This window comes from Phyllostomus hastatus, unplaced genomic scaffold (genome assembly GCF_019186645.2).
Source record: "Phyllostomus hastatus isolate PE091 unplaced genomic scaffold, TTU_PhHast_1.1 phas_scaffold_78, whole genome shotgun sequence".
Lineage (NCBI taxonomy): Eukaryota > Metazoa > Chordata > Mammalia > Chiroptera > Phyllostomidae > Phyllostomus > Phyllostomus hastatus.
The window spans coordinates 66,670,397-66,695,416 of record NW_025334041.1 but is presented as its reverse complement, the minus strand read 5'-3'; the positions used below and the strand labels follow the sequence as shown (position 1 = coordinate 66,695,416).

The 25,020-nt window shown below is 44.5% G+C and overlaps 1 protein-coding gene across 14 annotated transcripts in view; it reads right to left on the bottom strand.

Moving 5' to 3' along the window:
• INPP4A (inositol polyphosphate-4-phosphatase type I A) overlaps nt 1–10,904 on the bottom strand; it is a 131,035-nt gene extending 120,131 nt beyond the window's left edge. For all 14 annotated transcript variants that reach the window (XM_045827066.1, XM_045827072.1, XM_045827067.1 and 11 more), the window contains exon 1: nt 10,673–10,904. The gene's annotated coding sequence lies outside the window, so the exon portion shown is untranslated. The remainder of the gene's footprint in view (nt 1–10,672) is intronic.
• Nucleotides 10,905–25,020: the final 14,116 nt, after the last annotated feature.

Sequence of the window (25,020 nt, the reverse complement as noted above, 5' to 3'; positions counted from 1 at the left end):
AGAAAGAACTGGATAGCAGAACTCTCTAGAAGATAAGTGCCAGCTTAGGCAGCAGTGATTCCTGGTGGGAATCAAGGAAAGACGCTGCTTGCTCACTGCCTGCAGTAGCCTCTCTCAGGTGGAGAAGGTGAGAAAGGGCTGGGTGACAATCCTTGACTTTTTTAAAATGTGAAATTATAATTTTTGAAGGCTGGGAAAAATTGTTATTGCAGATTAGCAAAGGCTCATCATCAGTAGTGCAGACACAATCAGAAATGCCCTCATTTCAGGTGTAAGAATCAGGCAGTGTTTCTCTGTAAAGACCTGTATGTGCACGCCTACACCCACAACTCCCAGGGAACACGTGAAAGAGAAACAAACGCCTATCTGGACTAAGCCTCTTTTCCTTCCGTTTTTTTCCCTGTTATACACAGCCAAATGCTGACCCTAATGATTTACCAGTCCCCACTCACATGCAATGGTGGACAATTGCATGTAACCTAGAATGCTGAGAGCTGGGGATAAGGAATCATAGATTTCAGCTCATTAACAGTCCCGTTTTGGTTTTTTTCCCCCACAAGGGATGTTTAAATAAAGCATCCTCAAATTTATCCAGGGCTCCAGGCTTGGGCGAGTACATCCTCAGAAACCTTATAAACATAATGATTCATTTTGTTGCAGAGTTATTTTATAAAACAGTTTATCATTAATATAATCAACATTTATAATCATAAAGAAGCTAACCATCCTATTTCTAGGCCTGCCTGAGTAGCAAGCTCAAAAAGCCTTAATATACCAAATTCCTGCTCATTGCCCCAAACATTTAATAGACTGGCCTGCATATTTAGTCAGACAAATCTAGGTTATCGGGTAAAAATAGCCCCTGTTTTTAGTCATTACAGTTAGCCCATTAAATTAGGTTCACAGTCTGAGCTACAAGCTGCCAGTTGCCGTGAAAGAACACTGGTCAGTCTTGAACAGTCCACCACGCAGCCAGCCTGCGGGTGTGCAACACTGGTCACATCCTGTGATGCCCAGTTCCAAGGAGTGACATGGTAAGCACTGCCCTGGAATTAGATCGTTGCTCACCTAACCCTGCTTTAAATGAATCTATCCCACTAAGGCTTAGAACTCTCTTTGCTGTTAAGGGGCTGAAGCTGTGCTGGCTGCTGTATGAGGCCAGACCCGCACTCCAGACAGGCGGCCCGACACCCTAAGAGCTTCAGGCTGGGGCACACGGGAGAACACAGCCCAACAGTCAAGTTCCCAGTGCAAAAGGCCAGTGTTTCTCCAGGTTAGAAACTAACAGAAATTAACTTTAAAGCCTGGATGCTTCTTAACAAGCAAGTCAGTGTAAGAGGGACGCTGTGGTCACTAAAGCGGCCTCTCTTGGAACCAGTCAACCCACCCAGCAAAGGCCTCTTACTGTTTCCCAATCCACCTGCGGCTTTCTTTCTCTTACCAGCGAGGTTAATACCCAGCTTGGGGAAGATACCTGACTAACTGAGAAATGATTAAAATAATTCAGTTGACTCCAAATGTGAAGATCTTCCTCCATCCAGTGAAGTTCCTCTATCGACCACACAGTTTGCAGGCACCTGCGACGGTCATCACACAGCAGGTGAGCGGTCTCCAGCAGCACGCAGACTGCCTGAAAGACTGCTCTCCTGAGCCCGTAGTGCTTCAAGGACAAAGACACACAAATGAGGAATGAGAAAGCTTTTAGCACTATGTTCAGGGCTTTTCTTCAAGGGGCAGCACTCAACAGAGTTGTATCCATTTGAGCTCTTTGTTTTTTAAATCAGTTTATGTTTTTTTATCCAGGTAACTTTAAATCCAGGTACCCTTTATATAAAAGGTTGGGAATGGCTAAGTAGGAAATATAAAAGGTTAAAAACAGAGTTTAAAAAATGGTCAAAGAGCCCTGGCCAGTATGGCTCAGTTGGTTAGAGCATTGTCCTGGGCACTCAGAGGTCATGAGTTCTATCCCTAGTCAGGACACATGCCTAGGTGGCAGGTTTGGTCCCAGATAGGGGCATATACGGGAAGCAACCAATTGATGTTTCTCTATTGTATAGATACTTTCTTCTCTTTCTCCCAACCCCCTACCCCCACACCCAAATCAATGAATGTAGCCCTGGCTGATGTAGCTCAGTGGATTGAGTGCCAGCCTGCAAACCAAAGGGTCACCTGTTCAATTTGGGGGCATGTGAGAGGCAGCCGATTGATGTCTGTCTCCCACAATGATGTTTCTCTCCATCTCTTTCTCCCTCCCTCCCCCTCTCTCTAAAAATAAATGAATAATATCTTTAAAAATCAATGGATATATCCTCAGGCAATGATTTTTTTAAAAAAGGTCAAACACAGGTTAAGTGAAGAAGTCAGGGAAGAATGTCAAGCTTCCAGGAACAGAGTCTGGACCTGAACCAGATGACAACTGTGTGTAATTATCGGCTGAAAGTATCCAGAAGTAAAGTGGTCCCCACCGGTCCATGGCAAAATGGCGTGGGCTTTAACACAAGGCCTGCAGCTGTGCTGGAGACGTGCCTGCAAAGGGCCTCAGAAGGGCGACGTGGGAACAGAGCAGAGTGGAGCCAGGGAACAGCACCGGATGCTCTGCCTGCACCAGGAAGACTCTGGTTTCATGGCATACAGGCAGCTTCGATCTCCATGGACATATCTGGGGTCCTTCAGGGTCCCCGACACCAAGTTTCTTTACTCTGGAAAGCTACTGCTGAATCACTGCAGAGGGGAGTGAAAGTGAAAGGCTACAGAGGCAGCAGTTGGAATCCCATGGCCACAGAGCCCAGCAGCACTTCCCTAAAGAGACACCCTGTGTGCGTGTGTGTGCGTGTGTGTCACTCCAAGGCTGGCTACATCTGGAACACACAACCCCTCCCCCACCAGCCCTCAGCACTATCACAACTTCACTTCGGTGTTGGGTGGGGAGGACAAGTTAAGAAGAAATGAAAAGGCTCACCTCTACTTAGTAAACAAGGAAGGAGAAGATGAGGTTCAGACATGACTCTACCAGGTCACCACAAGTTGGGGGTGAAATCCAAGTATGCCCGTTTCTGCCACCTGAGATGAGCACTGCCCACGAGCAGGGTGTTTCCCCAAAGCCAATCCATTCACCCACCTCTCTCTCCTCTCTAAAACCAGAGGAGGAACAATGTTTGGAAAATTCTGGGGTAGCCTGACATTCTTGGCACACAGTACCATCTTACTTCCATTTTTTGTCCATCTGATTATCACCCAATTATAGAATGTGATCATTTGCTTTATCATTTGTATATACAGAACACAGTCAAAGCAATGAATAAGAAATGTGAAAATACTCAACAGTCCACCACACACAATCACAACGTTTTATGTTCTTAAAAAACAAAAGTGGCAGTAGAAGACTTCACTGGGTCACTGACCACCTGACTAAGTTTTAGGAGCCAAGCCCCACCCACTTCCCTTCCCACTCTGCCCACATCCTAGTCCTCTGACCTTTGCTAGTGACTCCCGCCTCTCAGGGCCTCCTCCTTCTGCAACATTTCCCCTCAGAGGTGTTCTGGGCAGGAGTCAGAGATGGGATGTACCCTTGCCTTCTGAATACATTTTTTTAAAATAGGGGCAGTCCATGCCCTGGCCTGTGTGGCTCAGTTGATAGGAGGTTCGTCTGGTAACCAAAAGGTTGTGGGTTTAATTCCTGGTCAGGACACATGCCCAGGTTGTAGATTCAGTCCCCCATCTGGGTGCATATGATTCCCAGTTCGGGCACCTATGATCCCCGTTCTGGGTGCATACAGGAGACAACCAATTGGTGCTTCTCTCTTGTATCAATGTGCCTCTCTCTCCTTTCCTCTCTCTCTAAATGCAATAATAAAATGTCCTTGAGTGAAGATTGAGAAAAGGAGGGGCACTCCAGGAAAAACAGAGTTGTCAGGACTGTGAAGTTGAGAGGAGAGACTCAGAGTCTCCTGCAAGACAGAAACTTCCTACCTGCACTGGCTCAGAGCCTTGTAGGCAAACGTCTCTCCTGCTTATATTATTTAATCCACACGACCCACTGTGAGTTGGGCACTGTCCTATTTCACAGACAAGAAAGTTGACTCAGATTCACATCAGCACTTTTTCTTCCTGCAGTCCAACATTGCCCACCTCAAAAAACAGACAGAGATGCCCCTGGAGACATGACTGCATATGCTTTGTGACACAAACCAGACTCACGCCAGCATTAAAGAATGTACATTACACACATCCTGAAGGCAGCCACAGTGACTCGGGGTTGTCCTGTCACTGTTAAACCACAAAGGACTGCAGGGGGGGATCATAGGCAGCAGTGGCTTCAGTGGGGCCAGATGTCTATTTTTCCCCTCTCTCCCCAGCGCCCTCTATAGGCAGAGGTATGCTGATCCCCACTGGTAGGAGGAATGGTCAGGGGTCCAGAGTTAAAATGTAAACCTCTGACAACTGGACACACTCCCTGCCATTGCCCCCCCATCTCTCAGAGTGGCCATGCTAAGGATCCCCAACATCTCCAGGAGGGTCTGGCTTAGGTGGTCAAACACCACTTAGGATAAAGAAGAGAATGAGCAAAATTCAGGCCCTTCTCCCTGCTGTTCTTGTGGGCTCCAGCTCCACTCCCACTGGCCTGCACCGCTAAAGGCCCCTCTCGTTTTCAATGAGCGGTTCTCCACCCGTGGGGCGTCACAGGCCCTCTCCCCAGGAAAAGACCGCCTGTGGTGCCTCCTCCCTGTGCTCAGACTTGGGTTTGACACATTTTTATTAAAACACACAGTAAGCAACATTCACAGTGTGACATTACGCCAACATGCACCACATGCAGGTAACATGTTTTATCAAAAAATGCTTCCTCTTCCTACAAAAAGTATACGTGGATATTTTCTACTTTATTTCAAAAGAAATTTCACTACTGACCACAACCTCAGATGGATTTTGTTTCTGGACCCCGCTCCAGCCGGTCCTCCCCAGGGGCTCGTCCTTCCTAGGGATGAGCACTGATGTGGCGGATGGAGCTCAGCCGGGGCCTTCCTAACTGTCGTTTTCATGGATTAAGATGAACCTTGGGAAGCCTTGGAAAGTCAAGAAAATCTGGAAATACCACAGCTGACTAGTTCCAGGAAAAAATGTGTAGCAGTGGGTTATTTCAATCTCCCAAATTACACGGTGTGGGTGGCTATTTTAGTTCACCCAAACATAGAGTCGGAGCTCTGCTTGCAGAAGGGACAACAGCACAAGTTATTCTGGGCAAAGCCAGAGAAAGCTACAAACCGCCACTGCAAGGAGCCCCGCCCCTATTAAAAGTATCGCTCTGTTTTCTTTTCTAATTGAATAAGGAGTAGCAGATTAATACAAACTCTATGCATCTGTGGGAAAGTAGGTCATAAGGGCCAGACCAGATCCTTGATGGCCAGCCCAACAGACCCCACCCCTGCTGGGTCAGAGACAGATTGTCACCCATGCTGCTTCCTTTAGCACCCAGGTCTGCAGGGGGAGGTGGGTCTCCTTTAGAGACAATGGAGAGGCTGCAGGCATGGCAGCTGGGACACTTAGCTGGGCCAATAAACTGGGGCACAAGGCCAGTGTGGGGCAGGTGCAAGGACAGCAAAGCTGCCCACAGGCTCCTTAAACACTCCCCATGACCCTCCGTTTCCACTGTGGCTGACCCAATACTCACTCTGCCTTCTTCCTAGTCTGGGAACTACCCTCTCTGGATTGAGGAAAAGCAATCTCCAGCTAAGGAGTGGCTGTGGTCTTGATTAGACTAAGGCAATTCTGAAACTTGAGCTTGCAACAGAATCACCTAGAGAGCTTATTAAAAGATAATTGTTGCTGGGCCCCATCTCAGAGGTTCTAATTTGGGGTAGAGGGCGAGACTGAGGCTGCATTTCTATTAAGTCTCAGGTGAAGCTGAAGCTGCTGGCCTGGGAACCACACCTGGAGGAACCCTACTCTCACAGCCTTGGGTTCTTGGTCCAGGGGTACTACATGTCCCTCACCACTCCACAGCCAAAGGGAGGACCGCTAGACACCATGGCTGGGGACCAGCTGGCATGTCTCCCTCCTTGCTGCCGATGGGAAGAGAAGCAGGGGAGCAGCACACAGTCCCACTGACTCTAGGGACCACCTCATGATCATGAGGAGGCAGTGATGGCTGGCAAGCAGAGAAAGAAGAATCTAGGTCCTTGATGGAAATGCTGATACAGTAAGACTCCAGCGCTGTGAGATCATAAATGTCCTTATTGTTTACTTGAAAACCGGCACACCCCACAATCCAGGGAGACCCTTGAACTGGGCATCCTTGTTTCCTCATAGGACTCTGTTCCCCAGAAACACCCACCTACCTAACTGTATTTCCTTCATACCTCCTGACTTGGTACACCTGGGTCATTCTTCTTAAACATCTGAATTCATAACTTAGAGAATAGACCATGTGAAATACTAGCAACACAGGAGAGGGAAGAAAAGGAGTTCCACACCCCAGAGTGAGTTATTTTAATCAGCTCCTGTAACAGCAGCAACACCAGCTGTTGCAGGGCTATGGTGGAGGTGTGTAGACAAGGAGCAGGAAGAGAGGCAGGGGGTTTCAGAGGCCTCACGATCCTACCTAGTAAGTGCAACAGGTGGGTTGTGCAGGAATTCCAAGTCAGGAGAATGACCAGGTGTCTGTGGGGCAGGGCTCAGACAGATCCCAGGAATAGAGAAGGTGAACACTTTCCTCCTGTTGGAGTCCAGAGGGCGCACTTCTGCCTTCCTGACCCTATTCCAGAAAATGGATACCTCATTTTATCACCATAGCATGACCCTCCCACACTGGATGCTTCCTCTTCTGAGGCCTTCGCCAAGTGAACCTCAATGAACAGACTTCACATTGAAAGCCCTGCAGTGTCTCACCTGACCCAGGTTAGGGTGCACAGCCAGCCCAAGTTGGGCTGGCAGGCACAGACCAGGTGTGAGCAGGTATGTGCAGAGAGCAGACACGGCACCCTGGAGCTCTGGCTTCCCACTCGTCAGCCACGTTAGGGCAAAAGGGATGGTTAAAAGATTATTCCCACAGCCCTAACTGGTGTGGCTCATTTGGCTGGGCCTCCTCCCGCAAAGCGAAAGGTTGCTGGGTCGATCCCCAGTCAGGGCACATGCCTGGGTTGCGGACCAGGTCCCCAGTGGGGACACGTAAGAAGCAACTGATGGATGTTTCCCTCTCACACACAGATGTTTCTCTCCCTCCCTTCCCCTCTAAAAATAAAATAAAATCTTGAAAAAAAAAAAAGAAAGAAATTAAACCCACAGAGAAAAGGCTCATCTAGCTCCACACTGCCTGTACCTGCTCTGTATATGAACACATCATAACAGCTGACGTCCCTCAGTGCTCAGCAGGTACCAGGGGTTACTCCAAGCACTTGACATGTATTAACTCATTTTACCCGCTAACAAGACTCTGGAGCTGTTACCACTATCAGCCTAGTTTTGTAATGAGAAAACCAAGATACAGAAAGATGAGGCTACTTGCCCAAAGTCACACAGCTAACTGGAGGTTCACAGGGAACTCAGCTGCAAAGTCCACAATAGTTTCAGGATTTAAATAAATAATTTTAAAAGACTAGTATACTGGAAAAACAGGACTAAGTAAAAAAAATCCTAATAAATCAAAATACCAAAAATAGAAATTGTTGATATTGGGGACTTAAAGTGATTAATTTTTACTGATACATGAAGTACAGCATTTATTTTAAAGATTTTACTTATTTATTGTCAGAGAAATAGGGGAAGGGAGGGAGAAAGAGAGGAAGAAAAACATAGATCAGTTGCCTCCTGTGCATCCCCTACTGGGGACCTGTCCTGCAACCCAGGCATGTGCCCTGACTGGGAATCAACCCAGCAACCTTTCACTTTGCAGGACAGGATGATGCCCAACCCACTGAGCCATGCTGGTTAGGGCACAGCATTTATTTTAAAGTCCTGTAAAGGCAGCCATGTGATTTCATATAAATGGCACTAAATCCAGACACACCTAGGTTTGAATGCCAGTCCAACCTCTTACAACCACCCTCAGGTAGGTGCCTTAACCACTCCTCACCTTTGCTTCCTCAATGCACCAACTCCACTCCTACAGGATCTCCTCAGAGGAGGTACACGAAGACTGTGGGGACTGGTATATGGGTGGTGCTTAGAAAATGTTAGGCTCCTTCTCCTTTAGGATGAAAACACATCACACTTAAAGGAGACTTCTAAGGTTGCCTACAATAAAGTCCGAATTTATACTAACTTCCATGATCCAAAAAGATAAAGAAAACAACCTAGTAAGAAAAAACAAGCAAAGCTGTGCATTGTTAAATCATAGAAGCTCAAATATAAACTAGCAAAATAAGGCTTTCAATATATTTGGTAAGTTGGAAAATGTAACTGAAACAATGTCTTCTTTATCCATTAGATTTGCAAAAATTAGCAAGATTTATACTCTTCGGTGTTGGCTGAATTAAAGGGGAAAAGGCAATTTCACATACCGACAGAAGAAGTACCAACTGATAAGGCCTCTTACAAGTGGGGAGCAACTTGGCAAAACTGTCAGTTTAAAATTATTCTTTGACCCAAAAATTCCATCTCTAGGTATCTAGAAGACTAAGGCATTTGTGAGTGTTAACAGTGACACGGTTCACAGATTCCCCACTGTTCTTAAAGCAGAAGATTGGAAACAACTTAAATGTCTCTCAGTAAAGAATAGTTAAGGTCAGTGATCAGTTGGTCTCACACACCTTTCCATTCCGTTCTTCTGGTGCACTTACAGATTTGCTGGCTGGGGAGAATGTTCCCAGGTAGGCAGCTGGCTAAAGGGACTTTCAGGGTCAACAGTTCTCTCTGTCATCATATATCCTGCCTCTCTGGTGCTTTATAGTTTACAACACACTCTCATATACATTATTTTATTTCATCTTTTCCTTAAAGTGACTTGTTTTTACATCCTAAGATTCAGTTCAATAGCCTTATGACAAATACTCGGTTTTCAAAACAATGGCATAAACTATGTCTACCCTTGACTTTGAGTCTAGTTAAAAGACAGGACTTGTATATGAGCAGATAAACACTCTGAGATGCATAAGCCAAATAAAAACTAGATAAGTGAAGTACCTACTATATAGAATTAGTGTTACTAATTCTGTCACTGAGCTCAGTAGAAATCCCACCCTCCCTTCTCTTTGAATCTGTCCAGCATCCACTCATTTAAGCCTGTCTTCTGGGCAAACTGTCCTGGTAACTTTGTCTTGTTGTTGTTAAGAAGGCGTGTTTACAAGGAACAGCAGGAAACAAGGCCTTGTGGGATTCCGTTCACATGCAACACCACCCCAGGGACAGGACATGGTCTTTTGACACCAACCCACTAAGAGGACAACCACACTGGCCTTCTCATGTGGGCCCCATCACTCATCTTTTGACAAAGAAACCCACAAATTGAATCTCCTAGGAGTAAACATTTCTGCAAAGAACTCCCCAAAAGAAAGGCCTTAGCCTAGCTCCAAAGACAAAATTCCTCTTAAAGAAAGCCTATTTTCAACCAAAGAAAAAATTAGGCTTACTTCTAGGCCAACTTACAGCTATCCTATGCCAAGATCAGGTAGATCCCAAAACACTCAGCAAAAGGAGTTCTGTTCTCATCCTTCAGAGATGAGAAAATTCAGAATAAAAGTTAACAAGTGGCAGATCCAGGATTCACACTCAGTAAGCCTATCTACCGGTCCCCACCCTACTGGCTCACCCACAGTCCACACAATCCACTGTGAATGGAGAAGAATCAGGCGTGCAAATTGCCACCCCACCCCCTCCTCTTGCTCTGAGGTGCAGGAGAAAAATCAAACACTCCTCTTAAGCAGCCTCCCAACACAAAACACATTCAGAAGCAAAGCAAAACACAAGAAGATGGGCTTTACCACTACCTTATACTTATTCCCTACCCAGAGGAATACTTCCATGATCTGTCATTACAGACAACTCAGGCAGGAGGAACACACCATTATGTAAAGTCAGAGGGCAGGCCACACAGGGAAGGGAAAGCAGACTCCACAAAGACATAAATTCACCTTTGACATTTTGAGTGTTTCGGTCTTCTATGGCCTACATATTCATGCATGGCTTTTAAAGAGACGAGCACAGCTCCCTGCAAAAGTCTCAAGCCTCCATTCATTGACTAGCAAAGGCAGGAATAAAAAAATTATAAAAAAACAAAGATGCCACAAATGCTGTTGGGGGCTAGAGGCCTGCAGCGAAGGGCGGAGTTTCGAAGATGGAAAGCATATTTCGCAGATTTCCCCCGTTTATTTTTACCAGATATGTTTACACCCGAAACACGGGGAGGCCTGCAACGTCTGGAGTCACCAGATCCGCCCTGGAGATGCACCAGGCAGGCGTCGGCCTGCTCGGGCGCCGAGTCCCACGTCCGGGTCCCCTCCGGGCCAGACGCCAGGTCTGCATTCGCCCGAGCACGCAGGGTCGCTCAGGTCTCAGAAGACGTGACCTAGACTGCGACGCTAGGCTGCAAATTTCCATGACAACCGCGGCGCCGTCACTGTCTCGCGCACAGGTGCTGGGAAGCGCGCTGCACCCCGCGCGGGAGGCATCCAGGTCCCAGCTCCGAAGCGTCGCTGCGCCCCCCGACCCGGCCGCCCACCGGCTCTGCCGGCCCACGTACCTGGCGCGCTCCGGTCCGCGGCGCCCGCGCCCTGCTGCCCCGCCGTCTCCCGTCCGCCGGATCGTGCGCCCAAGCCCGGTAGCTGCAGCGCTGCCGCTGAGTCGTCAAGTCGCGGACTCCCGCCAGGCTCCAGGCGATGCTGGTCCTCCTGCTCAGGCCGCCAAGGAACCACCCGCGCCGCAGCCCGGTGCCCGGACGACCGCCGCAGCTTTGGAGGCTGAGGCCACCACAGCCCCGCCCAGGCCCGCCCCTCGCCGCGCATGCGCCCCACCGGGTCCGCCCCCGGGACCGACTTCTGAATCTTATTCCTGGGTTCCCGCGAGACCCCGCTGTCGGCTGGGACTGCATCACCAGTAGGGGCCCTTGGACTTCTCCACCTACCTGGACCGTGGCGTCTCGACCCAGCGAATTGACGCTTCTGCGGTCGTGATGCGTCTCCGAGGTAGAAGGCTCCGTAGGAGAGCCGGGACACGCTCCGCCGTTTGCCCGCAGGATGAACGCGCCGTCAGCGTGCAGGTACCCTAGGAGAAGTTAGTAAACGCAACATTTAACCCAGAAACACGCAAAATTAACATCTCACTGCCAAAACGTAGATAAGCAAAAAGAAGAGAAACCGTAGACATCCAGACTTGTGCTAGTACATTGTGTAAATATGCATTTATACACTCTCACAAAATATTAGTTCCCTACACCTCTCTCCCCCAAAGCTTTATTTGTATAGGAAAATAGAATAGTCAGAAAATTTGGAAGAAATTTCTTATTTTAATATGACTTTAAACCTTAATATTTCTGCTTGAGCAAGGATAAATACTAAACTGAATATAAACATTTTATCTTGATCCCTGGCTGCTGTGGTTCAGTGGATTGAGTCCCGGCCTGCAAACCAAATGGTAGGTGGTTTGATTCCCAGTCAGGGCACATACCTGGGTTGCAGGCCAGGTCCCCAGGAGAGGGATCATGAGAGACGACCACACATTGACGTTTCTCATCCTCTTTCTCCCCTCCTTCCCCTCTCGAAAAATAAATAAAAATCTTTAAAACATTTTTATCTTGAGGTCTTTACATTTTATCAGAAAAAATGTTTCTCCTTAAGTATTCTTAAATGAGAACTCCTTTAATTCAATAAACCAGAACACTTCTTAGCATTCACATCCTGTAGGTATTAAAGCATTTATAATTTGTCTTTAAAAGGAAAGATATTAGCCTATTAGAAATAAAAATTAAACAGTTCTCTGATCTCATTTGGAATTATATCTGAGACACCCCAAGTCACCAAAACCCAAATGCAGATAATAGTCTGGAATAAAAACAAGCAAGCATAAAATGACTTTAAAGGTTTAATTTCTTTTCTGACTTTTTACTTTATTTTTCCTCTGGAAAGTAAATTATTAACAAAACATTTTTTATTTCTTTAGATAAATGAGAAAAAAAATATTGTCAGAACTTCAGCCCTAGTATAAAATTAAAGTCAAACTAGCAGAAAGGCAAACAAGCTTGTGGAAATGCAAACATTTTTATAATTTATTTTCTATCATAAGGGTGTCCAATATACTTGGTTTACCTGGGACAGCCCCAGCTGGCACCTTTTATCCAGCTGAACTATCAGTAGGAGCCCCTTTCACTCTCAAGAGTGTTCTAAAAAAACTTCAGACAATACATTTTAAGGCCATCCTAGCTTTAATCAAGCTGAAAGAGTTTTTAAATCATTAGCTTTAAAAAAAGAAACAAATTTAAATTCACAAACATTTAAAAATAGACTTCAGTTCAATTTTGCACCATTCAGTTAGCACAGTAACAAACACTGCATGAGGATCAGGCTTCCAATAACAGCCATTGCTTGACTGCTGTGTAATTCTGTACAATCTTAAAAGATTAATCACATTTTTAATGTGGCAAGAAATGGGGCTTCAACTGTAAACATCATGGAGAGAAAAGGGAGCCAAGTTTATTAATGAATATGGTGCTAGGCATCACAACATAATAGAAAAAAGTATTCCCACCCTTTAGAAGCTCTCTTCGTCGGGGTCCCCAACCAGCAGTGACAACATCCTCTCAGAACTTGCTAGAAATGCAAAGCCCCAGGCCCCATGCCAGATCTACTGAATCAAAAACTGAAAGTGGGGCAGGCAATCTATTTAACAACCCAGGGGATTCTGATAAACATGTGGACCTAGATAGTCCTATATACAATTAGTAAGCTGATTTAGATCATCTATATTAGATCATTATGAGCCGAATAGTGCAATTTTGGGGACTCAAACCAACCTACATGAGAATTTCTTTTTGGGCTATTAAACACAATATATTTATGTTTATATGAGCTTTCATTAGAGAACATAGATAGCCTTGAAAATCAACAGCCTTGCTGCCAAGATCTTTTCCCCAGAGAGGTGTGACTATTTGCCTGGCAGCTTACTTGAAAAGCTCCATTTTCAGGGGTTATCTTTAATTGACATGACTCAGAACTTACTCTGTGCTAATGGTCTATCCACAAGGCATTTGGTGACTCAACTAGCAGCAATTGTTTAACACCTCAGCTGTCTAAGGAGGTGACACCAGTTGGAGCTTACAAAGAGGCTGACCAAATAAATTAAAAGGAAATAATAAGGAACTGACATTCATGGGGGTGGAGGCTTTGGAAAGATCTGACATATTTCTGGGACTCTAAAAGGACACACACATAAAATCTCTCACTTCTGGCTGATCTTGAGGCCTCGAGCCAGCAAGAAGTGAAGGGTAAGGCAGAGTTGTAAATCACCTACCTGAGCATTGAAGACATGGGTCAACATACACACAGAGCTTCTCCATAAAGATAGGGAGGCATACTAGTTCCAGCATTTGAGAATATATTTTATCTAATCTTTAGCAAGTTATTAAGCTAACTGAGCAAGGACTTAAGTGGCTTGAAGTTACAAAGAATACAGACTTTACAGAATTATTCCAAGACAGTCACTAAACAAACAAAAAGCAACAACAAACTCTGGGGCAAAGGGAAATAGGATTTCCAGAATTGCCACATTAATTATTTAAAATGTCTAGTTTTAAACAAAATGTTATGAGACACATAAATGGAAAAGAACACAGGCCAATAGAATGTCCATGAGAAAATAAAATGTTGAACTTACTAGGCAAAGACAAAATCATGACCCTAAAATTAAAGAAAAGTATGAGAGCAACAAAAAGAGAGTATCAGTAAAGAGATGGCAAACACACACACACACACACACACACACACAAATAGAAATCCTATAATTAAAATGTACAGTAACTGAAATGAAAAATGTTTGTTAGAGGGGTACAACAGCAGGATTGACCTGGCAGAAGAAAGAATTAGTACTTGAAGGAAGTCAATTGAGGGACATAAAGAAAAAAGAATAAAAAATATGAGCAGAGCCTTAGAAATCTGTGGGACACCACAGATTAGAATATCAACATATACATAATGGGAGTTCCACAAGGAGAGGAGAGAGAAAGATACAGGAAGAATATTTCAAGATATAATGTCTAAAAACTTCCCAATTTTATTTTTAAAACCGGTGGAAAAATACTAACCTACACATCCAAGAAGTTCAATAAATTCCAACTAGGATAAACTCAAAGAGATTCATCATAATCAAACTAGAAAAAGCCAAAGATGAAGAGAATCTGGAAAGCACCAAGAGAGAAGTAACTTCCTGCTCCAGGAGGATCACCGGGGTGCAAAGGCTGTGAGAAGGAAGATGTGTCAGAAGATAAAATGGTCAGCCCTTAACAGTCTCTCCTACTTCATCTCAAGCTATCCCAACTTTTATATTCTAGCAATATAAGATATAGAATGAATGAATGATGCTGGTAGCCTGAAATAAGAGTACTAACTAGATGCTGGACTTTCAGTAAGTTGTTTCAATAGCCCCAGCATCTCCAGCCACAGAGGTGAAGGTCCAGAAGGCCAAAAGCCTAGGGCAATGCAGACAGCAGCCTCTCTTCACTCTTCAACTAGAGCATAATTTAATGACCAGTTCAGTTTTCAGCACTGAACCCCGGTCCCCCAGGACTAAGCTACAGACAGGTCCAGAAATGCATTGGAAGGTGGGTTCGTGAATCTTGGGGTGGACTTTTGTCAGGTGTGGAGGAAAAAGTAAAGGTGGCAGAGGGACACAGAGGGATGACTACCCTCTCCACAATAGAGGGTATGCTGGTGTGTGCTTGTGAGCCCAGAGAACTGAACACACAGACATGTACATTCCCAGGTTCCAATAAAAGTAGGATAATGTGTTCATTTAAGATGATGTAAGCTCCTCCTGAGTATGCTGAAAAATGGGCCTCTGCACAGATGTCAGTGTTTCCTCTGGCTAATGGAAAAGAAAAACGGAGTGATTCATTATAATCCTCTTGTCTGTCTTTGCCCCAAATAAAAAATCAGTCTTGTGAAAGGAGTTGCCAAAGAGAAAAGTTGTTTCCAAAGTTGTCTACAATTGGGGTTGCCTTTTTTTGCCCTAGAGAAGCAATGTTACAAATGAGTACAAAGTTTCCAGGGAGCCTGCAGATTTCTATTTAACTGATACTATAATAATGTTTCTATTAGAAAATAAAACCAGAATTCTATCAGGGTAGCAAGAATCTTTCTCTTTCCGACAATCAGGCTCTCTCTACTCCCTCCATCCCTGCCCTGCCCATCACCCATTTTATAAAGAAGACAGGCGTCTCCAGGCTGGTGATACAGAAGTGCCGCGAGGGCTGTGAGTTAGGGCAATGTGGAACAAAGCTTGGCCTGGTAGGGGGCAAGGGGAGGGAAAAGAGGCTGAACAAGAGATGGGAGCTCCCTGTGAAGTCTCTCCTCCTTTCTTCTTACCCTCCCCTAAACCTGTGGATTTTTGCCTTTTACCTCCCCCAAACGGACCTTGATCTAAAGGTGAGTAAATTTTCTAAATAGTGAGCTTTCAGTTGAAAATGAAAATTCACTGTTACTTTTAAATGTGTTTGACGTGAATTACTGAGTGGCTTGTGGAGACAAAATGAATTGTAAGGTCAGAACTCTGTATTCTACGATATATATCTAACTTAAAATAAAGAAGTAAATAGAATCATTGACCTAAAAGAATTTTTAAAAGCCACATTAATTTCTGAAATTAGAATAAATTTCAGTGGTTCTCAACCAGCCCCCCAGAGAGCACTGGGAAGTGTGGTGAAGGGTGCTGGCTTGTCCAGGTGACTGCAGGCACCAATGGCATTTAGTGGGGGTGAGGCATAGATGCCCAGTGTCCACAGTATGATGCTTCCAATATAGGGAGAGGCTGCCCTGCCTCAGACAACAATTGCAAAACTCATGACATTAAAAACCTGGAGTCAACCTCTTACAATTCCTGTTTCCTTCCATGACAAACATGTGTTCAGTGTTCTTGGGAAACATTGAGTCCATTTTAATTGCCAGGACAACTTTACCTAAACGACCAGTGGCCACCAGAGTTACCTATAAAATGTCAGGGCCACAGTTACCCTCTTTCCTCCTGACAGGATCAGAGGGTGGCAGAGCAGGAGAGGCCTCAGAAACTGTCTAACTCCATGCCCTGTCCCTGCCCCAGGTGCAAAGATGCAATAGCTGCGATGTAACCCTGTTAGCAGAAACATTAATCCACCACAACAGTCTCAGAGCCCTGAACAGAGTATCCTTGACTGACAAAAATTCAGAAACATGGTAGAGCTGCACCATGTGCTCATGTAATTTCTGCATATTCAACTGCCTGAGTTTGGAGCTGAGTAGGAGGGAGAGAAGGAGAGAGACAATCTGAACAGTGTGGGAGGCTTGGCACATCCTTCCATTGCTGAAGGGAGCTGGCATCCCAGCAGCATCTCAGAGTGTGAGCAGTTCACTGCACTGACAGTCAACATGCCAGGCCCAGGCAAACAGTGCTTTTAGTTCACAGATTTTTAAATGTCTCAATATTAACAACTGTAACAAACATAAAGCCATTCTTTTCTCTTTTTTTATGATTTTTATTTATTTATTTATTTATTTATTTTTTAGAGAGGGAAGGGAGGGAGATAGAGAGAGAGAGAGAGAAACATCAATGTGAGGTTGCTGGGAGTTATGGCCTGCAACCCAGGCATGTGCCCTGGCTGGGAATCGAACCTGCGACACTTTGGTTCGCAGCCCGTGCTCAATCCACTGAGCTATGCCAGCCAGGGCAAGCCATTCTTTAAAAATATATTAAGCAAATTATCAAACAAAAAGAGAAATTTTGAATTGCTGCTCACAGGAACTCAAAATTATCAAATTATATTGATTCATTATCAAATACATACGCTTCTGTGGAAATGAAATTCTCTGACATTTTAATGCTTTGTGTCCCATTATCTCTTTCCTATAGAAATGATTATGGCATTTGCCTGTTTCCTTTGTGACATTGTAAATCTTAAGGATAAGCTACCTTCTCCACTAGCAACTGATGTTGTCTACCTGATTTTGTATATAAAGATATATATATATATATATGAACTCTGAGAAGTGAATCATTGCTACATGCATGCTCTAACATTCTAGTGGGGGGCAGAAATTAATTAAAAACCCATGTTTCTGTAGTTAAGTGAAAGGGAAGGATACACAGCAGCCTGTTCAGACAACACTCTTTACTTCCCCCTGTTGGAGAATTGTCATACTGCAATAACTACATTAGAACAAAACCCTTGGTCATAATGAACACAAACGTTGATGGCAAAAAACCACAATGCTTTTTTCTTTAAATTTAATGTTATTTTTTTCAAACATTCTATTTTTATTTTTATGTTTTATTATAATTTATTGATTATACTATTACAGTTGTTCCAGTTTTTCTGCTTTGCCCTACACCACCCAGCAACCCCCACTCCCTCTGGCAATCCCCCCACCATTGTTCATGTCCATGGGTCATGCATATAAGCTCTTTGGCTACTCCATGTCCTACATTGTACTTTACATCCCCATGCCTATTCTGCCACTACCTATCTGTACTTCTTAATCCTCTCACCTCTTCACCCATTCCCACATCCATCCTACCATCTGGCAACCATTAAAACACTCTACCCGTGATTCTGTCTCTGTTCTTTTTTGCTTAGTTTGTTTTGTAGATTCAGTTGTTGATAGATAAGTATTTGTTGTCATTTTATTGCTCATAGTTTTGATCTTTTTTTCTTAAACAAATCTATTTAACATTTCACACAATAATGGTTTGGTGATGATGAACTGCTTTAGTTTTTTTCTTGTCTGGTAAACTCTTTATCTGCTGTTTGATTCCAAATGATAGCTCTGTTGGGCAGAACAATCTTGGTCGTAGGTCCCTGCTTTTTGTAGCTTTGAATATTTCTTGTCAATCCCATCTAGCCTGCAAAGTTTCATTCGAGAAACCAGTTGACAGTCTTGTGGGAACTCCCCTCTAGGTAACTAACTGCTTTTCTCCTGTTGCTCTTAAGATTCTCTCTTTATCTTTAACCTTTGGCATTTTAATTATGATGTGTCTTGGAGTGGACCTCTTTGCATTCATCTTGTTTGGGACTCTCAGTGCTTCCTAGATTTGCATGTCTATTTCCTTCACCAAACTAGGGAAGTTTTCTTTCATTATATTTTCAAATAGAGTTCTAATTTCTTGCTCTTTTTTCTTCTCCTTCTGGTACACCTATGATGTAAATGTTGGAAAGCTTGAAGTTATCCCAGAGGCTGCTTACACTATCCTCAGTCTTTTGGATTCTTTTTTCTTTTTGTTATACAGATTGGTTGGTTTTTTGTTTTTTTTGTGTGTGTTTTTTTTTTTTTTGCTTATTTGTGTTCCAAATCATTGATTTCATTCTAGGCTTCATTGGCTGTACTGTTGTTTCTCTATAAATTCTTCTTCATTTCAATTAGTGTATCCTTCATTTCTCACTGGATCTCTTTTGTGCTATTGAGGTCCTCACTAAGTTCTTTAAGCATCCTTAGAACCTGTGTTTTGAACTCTGCATCTAATAGATTGCTTATCTCCATTTTGTTTAGTCCCTTTTCTGGAGTTTTGATCTGTTCTTTCATTTGGGCCATGTTTCTTTGTCTCCTCATTTTGGCAGCCTCCCTGTGTGTTTCCATGTATTAGGTAGAGCTGCTTGACTCCCTGTCTTGGTAGTATGGCCTAATGTAGGAGGTGTCCTGTAAGGTCCAGTAGCATGGCCTCCTCTATCACCCAAGCTGGGTACTCAAGGTGTGCCCTTTGTGAGGGCTGAGTAAACCCTCCTCTTGTAGTTGAGCCTTAATTGCTGTTAGCAGGTCTTTGGCAGGGATTTCCCCAGGCCAGTCAGCTGCAAGTACTGACCACCAACCTCCACCCTTTGTGGAGGATCAGCTATTCAGGGGCAAGGTGGTGGTAGTCTGATGTGGTCTGTAGGTTTCCACTGGGTGCACAGGTTCTGGGTTTTCCTGAGTGGTACAGATCAAGGTCAGTACCCACCCATGTTTTGCCTGGGGCCACCCTGCCTAAGCTATAAAGCAATCTGAGATGGCTGCTACTTGTGCTGGGCTTGGAGATTCCCAAGTGAAGCCAAGCTGTGAACCTAGGTTGGCTGCTGCTAGTGCTGGTCTTGGGGGCCACTTAACAAGAGATACAGGGGATGAGGGCTGGGGACTTACTGAGGCCAGCTCTTGCTTATTTGATAAGATTTAGGAAGTCATGAAGCATAAGTCAAGACCAACCATTCATATGGAAAACTCATGTTAACAGCTTGGGTTACCTGTAATTTGGGTGGGACTGGGACGGAGTCTCAGGGGATCTCCAGGGCAGGGTAAACAGTGTTAGTCATATTGATAGAGTCTCAGATACGACCCCAGACTGCCAGCTCTATGGATGTGTAGCGGGAGGGCTCAGCAAAGGGACAATGGCTTCTGCCCACCTTTCTGTCTGGGAGAAAGCTGTCCCCCGGCTCCCACCTTGATGCCAGACACTTCTGTTCCTTCCTGTATGCCACTGGTGCCTTTCAAACTGCTACCCTGGTGCTGGAGCTCAGAGGGAGTGAATCTGAGTAAGTCTGTGTGGGGGTTCTTTAAGAGGAATTGCTTGGTTCTCCAAAAGTTTCTTTTTTTTAAAGTATATTTTATTGATTATGCTATTATAGTTGTCCAATGCTTTTTCACCTCTTTATCCCTCTCCACCCAGTACCCCCATTCCCTCCAGCATCATGTCCACAGCATCATGTCCACACCTTAGTTCATGTCCATGGGTCATACATATAAGTTCTTCGGCTTCTACATTTCCTATTCTATTCTTAACCTTCTGCTGCCTGTTTTGTACCTACCAATTGCGCTTCTTATTCCCTGCACCTTTACCCCATTCTCCCCCACCCCTGCCCACTGATAACCCTCCATGTGATCTCCATTTCTGTGACTCTTTTCCTGTTCTAGTTGTTTGCTTGGTTTGTTTCTGTTTTTTAGGTTCAGTTGTTGATAGTTGTGAGTTTGTTGGCATTTTACTGTTCATTGTTTTGGTCTTCTTTTTCTTACGTAAGTCCCTATAACATTTCATATAGCAAGGGCTTGTAATGATGAACTCCTTTAACTTGACCTTATTTGGGAAACACTTTATCTGTCCTTCCATTCTAAATAGCTTTGCTGGGAAGAGTAGTCTTGGATGCAGGTCCTTGCTTTCATGACTTTGAATACTCCTTTCCAGGCCCTTCTTGCCTGCAAAATTTCTTTTGAGAAATCAGCTGTTGGTCTTATGGGAACTTCTTTATAGGTAACTGTTTTCTTTCCTCTTGCTGCCTTTTTAAAAAAAGATTTTATTTATTTATTTTTAGCCAGAGGGGGATGAAAGGAGAGAAATATCAATGTGTGGTTGTTTCTCATGCACCCCCTACTGGGGACCTGGCCTGAAACCCAGGCATGTGCCCTGACTGGGAATTGAACCAGTGACCCTTTGGTTTGCAGGACAGCTCTCAATCCACTGAACCACACCAGCCAGGGCTTCTCTTGCTGCCTTTAAGATTCTCTCCTTATCTTTCATCTTGGGTAATTTAATTATGATGTGTCTTGGTATGTTCCTCTTTGGGTCCAACTTATTTGGGACTTTCTGAGCTTCCTGGACTTGTATGTCTATTTTCTTAGCCAGATTGGGGAAGTTTTCCTTCATTACTTGTTCAAATATGTTTTCAATGTCTTGCCTTTTCTCTTCTCCTTCTGGCACTCCTATGATTCAGATGTTGGAATGTTTAAAGTTGTCCTGGAGGTTTCTCAGCCTCTCCTCATTTTTTTGAGTTCTTGTTTCTTTATTCTGTTCTGGTTGAATGTTTACTTTTTCCTTCTGCTCCAAGTCATTGATTTGAGTCCCCATTTCCTTCCCTTCACTGTTGGTTCCCTGTATATTTTTCTGTATTTCACTCTGCATAGCCTTCACTTCTTCCTTTATTTTGTGTCTGTACTCAGTCATTTCTGGGAACAGTGTGTTTGAACTCTGCATCTGATAGGTTGGCTATCTCTTCATCACTTAGTTCTTTTTCTGGAGTTTTGATTTGTTCTTTTATTTGAGCCATATTTATTTGTCTCAACACACTTGTTAAGTTGTAAGGGGTTGAGTCTTAGGTATTCACCAGAGTGGGGCAACCCACTTCGATTTGTTGTGGCACTGTGTGGGGGGCCGGGGCCAGAGAGGGAACAACACTGCTTGCTTGGCTCTTGCCCCACTTTCAGTCACTTCTCCCACTTCCCCAAATGAACTGTGCCCTTTCTGGTGCTGCCCTGTGCTGATTCCTGGGTGGGTGGGCTTGTGTACATTCTGGAACCCTGCGAGCCCCTCCAGTGGACTTTCCTGTGAGACTGGCAGTTCCTTCTGCCACTGCAGCCCTCACAGGATTTTAGATCCAGAGGTTTTGAGGCTTTATTTTCACATGCTGGAACATCCTGGGTTGTGTGGTCTGTCTCACACCTCGTTTGTTCCTCCCAGGTTATCTGCATACAAATGTGGGGCTATCTGGTCCTCCAGCCACTGCCTTGCCAAGTGTCCTCTCCACCCCAGCTGCCTGCCTTCACCTGTCCTACCAGTCTGGATGAATATTTGTTCTTTAACTCCTGGATTGTCAGACTTCCAAACAGTTTGATTTTCTGGCATTTCTGGTTGCTTTTTTTTTCTTTTAATTGCTTGTTATCCTTTTTCGGTTGTGTGAGGAATTAAAATGTGTACCTACATCTCCCATCTTGGCCAGAAGCTCCAGCAGCTTCTTCCACCAACTCAATCCCTGCTGATTTTTGCAGCCAGAAGTTACAGGAACTTATCTTCCTGGCATTGGAACCCTGGGCTGGGGGGCCTGTTGTGGGCCTGGGGCTCCTCATTCCCAAGATAGCCTCCCTGAGTTTTTATCCCCTGCATGTGGATGTGGGCCAAGCCTGTTCTGTGTTTCCACCCCTCCCACCAGTCTGGATGGATGTGGTTTCTTTAATTCTGTGAATGCCAGACTTCTATTCAACTCAATTTCTAATGGTTCTGAGTGATGTTTGTCCTAAAAATTTAGTTGTAACTTTGATGTGGTTGTGAGAAGAGGTGACCCATATCTGCCTGTGCCACCATCTTGACCAGAAGTCCTCTTAGAATATTTTTTTTGAAGGGACCTTTTTGAGTGGTACACAACTACAGCAACCACATGTGACAGCCCTGCACAGAGTCAGTAAAAACAAGCCAACTCTTTCCTCTGGTCCCCTGCCAAGAGTGAGCAACCTGCTCCCCTGAAGGGAATACTGGCTCTATTAGACCTAACAAGCAGTTCTAGACTGACAGCAGAGGACCATGCAAGAGATGTCCTGGGGTGACTTTGATAACACTTGATTTTCTTCTTATCCAGCCTTTCTACAAGGGGTGATCCAGCTTCTCTGGAATGTTTAGTCATCACAAAATAGGCTTGGAATGGACAATGCATAGGAAATAAAATTCAAATAACTAATAAACATATTGAGGGAATATTAGAATCACTTGTAAACAAATAAATACAAATGAAACAACATTGTTAGTCAAGCCCAAAGTCCTCCTTCCTGTCCTTCCTTTTCTAGAACTTTCTAGGAGAAAGATTGAAAGGAAGGGGAGCAGAGACGGACTTTCTTTTTCTGTCTGCCTACTGTCCTGGTTATATAGTCCCAGCAGCAACAGAAGATCATGACAGTGGCAGTTGGTTCCAGACTTCTTTCGGGACCTTTTGAGGGGCCTCCCAGGACCAGTCTCACCATACATTGACCTCTTCAGATAGTGTTAAAAGTCCCATCTTTGCCAAACTCATCTGGGTTCCTACATTACCAGTAACAGCCAGTGGGAGCCCTTCCTCAAAGGTCCAAGGTCCTGCTCTGAGTTGCTAACCTTCCAGCACCTGTTCTCCCAGCCAGAGGGTGCAATAGCTACTCCTGTAGTTGCTCCCTCCAAATAACCTCAGTGCTCCGATTCTGCCCTTTTAGCCCTTTAACGCCCATACAATTCATTCCATCTATTAAATTCTCTTCGGTGAAATACCTAATATATTATATATTTATCCCAGTTTGTTCTTAGATTCTGATATTTAGGTTCTTTCTTATTTTTTCTATTAAGGACAGTGCTACAATAAACATTTGTACCCATCCCTGGATACACATAGGTGAGAGCTTTCTTATAATGTGGAGTCAGAAGTAGGCTTGCTAGGTGACATGGGCTGCTATATTCTTCTTTACTGGACAAAACCCCTCCCTGCACTTCAGGAAAGCATTTTTATTCTCCATTTTGTTCATCACATTTTGCATCTCATTTTTTCTTCCTTGGTGTATTACTAATGGCCATGAGGCCCAAAGAAGGAAGCTGCCTTGGTTTCTCTTTGATAAAATGCTGGCAGAAGGGTCAGGATAGACCAGAGTTGTCCTGAGAAAGCTATTCTAGGTCCCTGACCCTGTTTGACTTTGAGAGCTGGGAGCATCAGATCTCTGAGGGCCAATGCTTCAGCGGGGTTGAGCAGGTTTCCTGCCTGATAACTCAGTTGAGTTTCAAATACTTTCAGATATTTTTTAATACTAGTTACTGCCAAGACACCTGTTGTCCAACTCTGCGTGGATCCTCGAGGTCTAACAGCTTTGAAACTTTCCAGGCCTGAGGCACTGGAATCTTTGCCAGACTGCGTTCCACAAAGCCAAGGCTCCAGCCCCTCACCTGAGGTCCTACCACCTCTCACCTCCCGAGGGCTCTGCCAGGGAACCTGACTCAGTGCATATCCATTTTCTTTCTTTCCTGTTTCAGGGACTCTCTGTCTTGAGGCACAGACAGGCACGCACGCACACACTTCCATGAGAGGCTATCTCCAAGCCTGGGTTCTAATGGTGGCCTCCGGGGCAGCCACAGGGACTGGGAGGCCAGAAACCCTGTCTCAGTTCCCAAGTCAGTGAATAGGAATCCTGACAATGACCCAAGACTCAGCTTCTTAACTATCTTGAAAGTTGGAGGCTAACTAGTTGAAAATAATGATTACTCATGACAACTCTATGAGGTGGGCAGTGAGAATCCTACTTTTCAGGTGAAAAGGGTGAGTGAGGCCTTAAGATAAAATGATGTGCCCATGTGGCAAGGTTGTGACTTAAACAAGAGCAGGCCTGACTTCTCACTTTCTAACTTACTACCAAACTCCTTGGGTGTAAGCAGTGGAAAAGCTGGGAATGTGATTACGCAGGCCTCCTCCAGCTTCCTGTCTGTACATGCATGCCTTCCCAAACTGCCTGAGCACCCCTGTGATGACCCTGGACAAAGGATACCAGCAAATTGAGCCTGGGATAAGCTTTGTATATCTGAATGCTTTGACTTCTTTACTCTGACCAACACCACGGCTGTGGTTGCATTTTCCCACCTGCTCCGGGCTGTGTGCATGCCCTCGCATGGAGCGAGCTGTCCCCTGCTCACCAGGGCCTGTTCTCTCTGGGGTAGCCAGGCCATGGCCTTGGAAACACACATCAGGCTGCATCTTCCCTCATGACAAAATATAGAAAAATACGCAGCAGGAGTTATTCAATGTTTTTAAATTCAGGTCTTTATTTTTCTTGCAAATATGGATGTAGACATAACTAATAGTTAAGGCTATTAAAATATATGCATTTTGAGAATACATTGCTAGTTGTATTTTGCCGATGATATGAACTTTGATTATAATTTTATTTAACAAACCTTTTAAATTTATTTCAAACAATTAAAATGGTGAAATGAGTCATAATAAAAACCAGAAGAGACCCATAAAAATCCGCAATACATACTTAAAACTGCAGACCTTTTGTATGAACTATATCAGGGCACAGTAATGTGGCATATGGATTATAACATCAGACCACAGAGACTTCAAAGTTGCCAAAGCAAAATGGGGCATTTTGTCTCAGAAGAGAGAGGAAGGGGGTG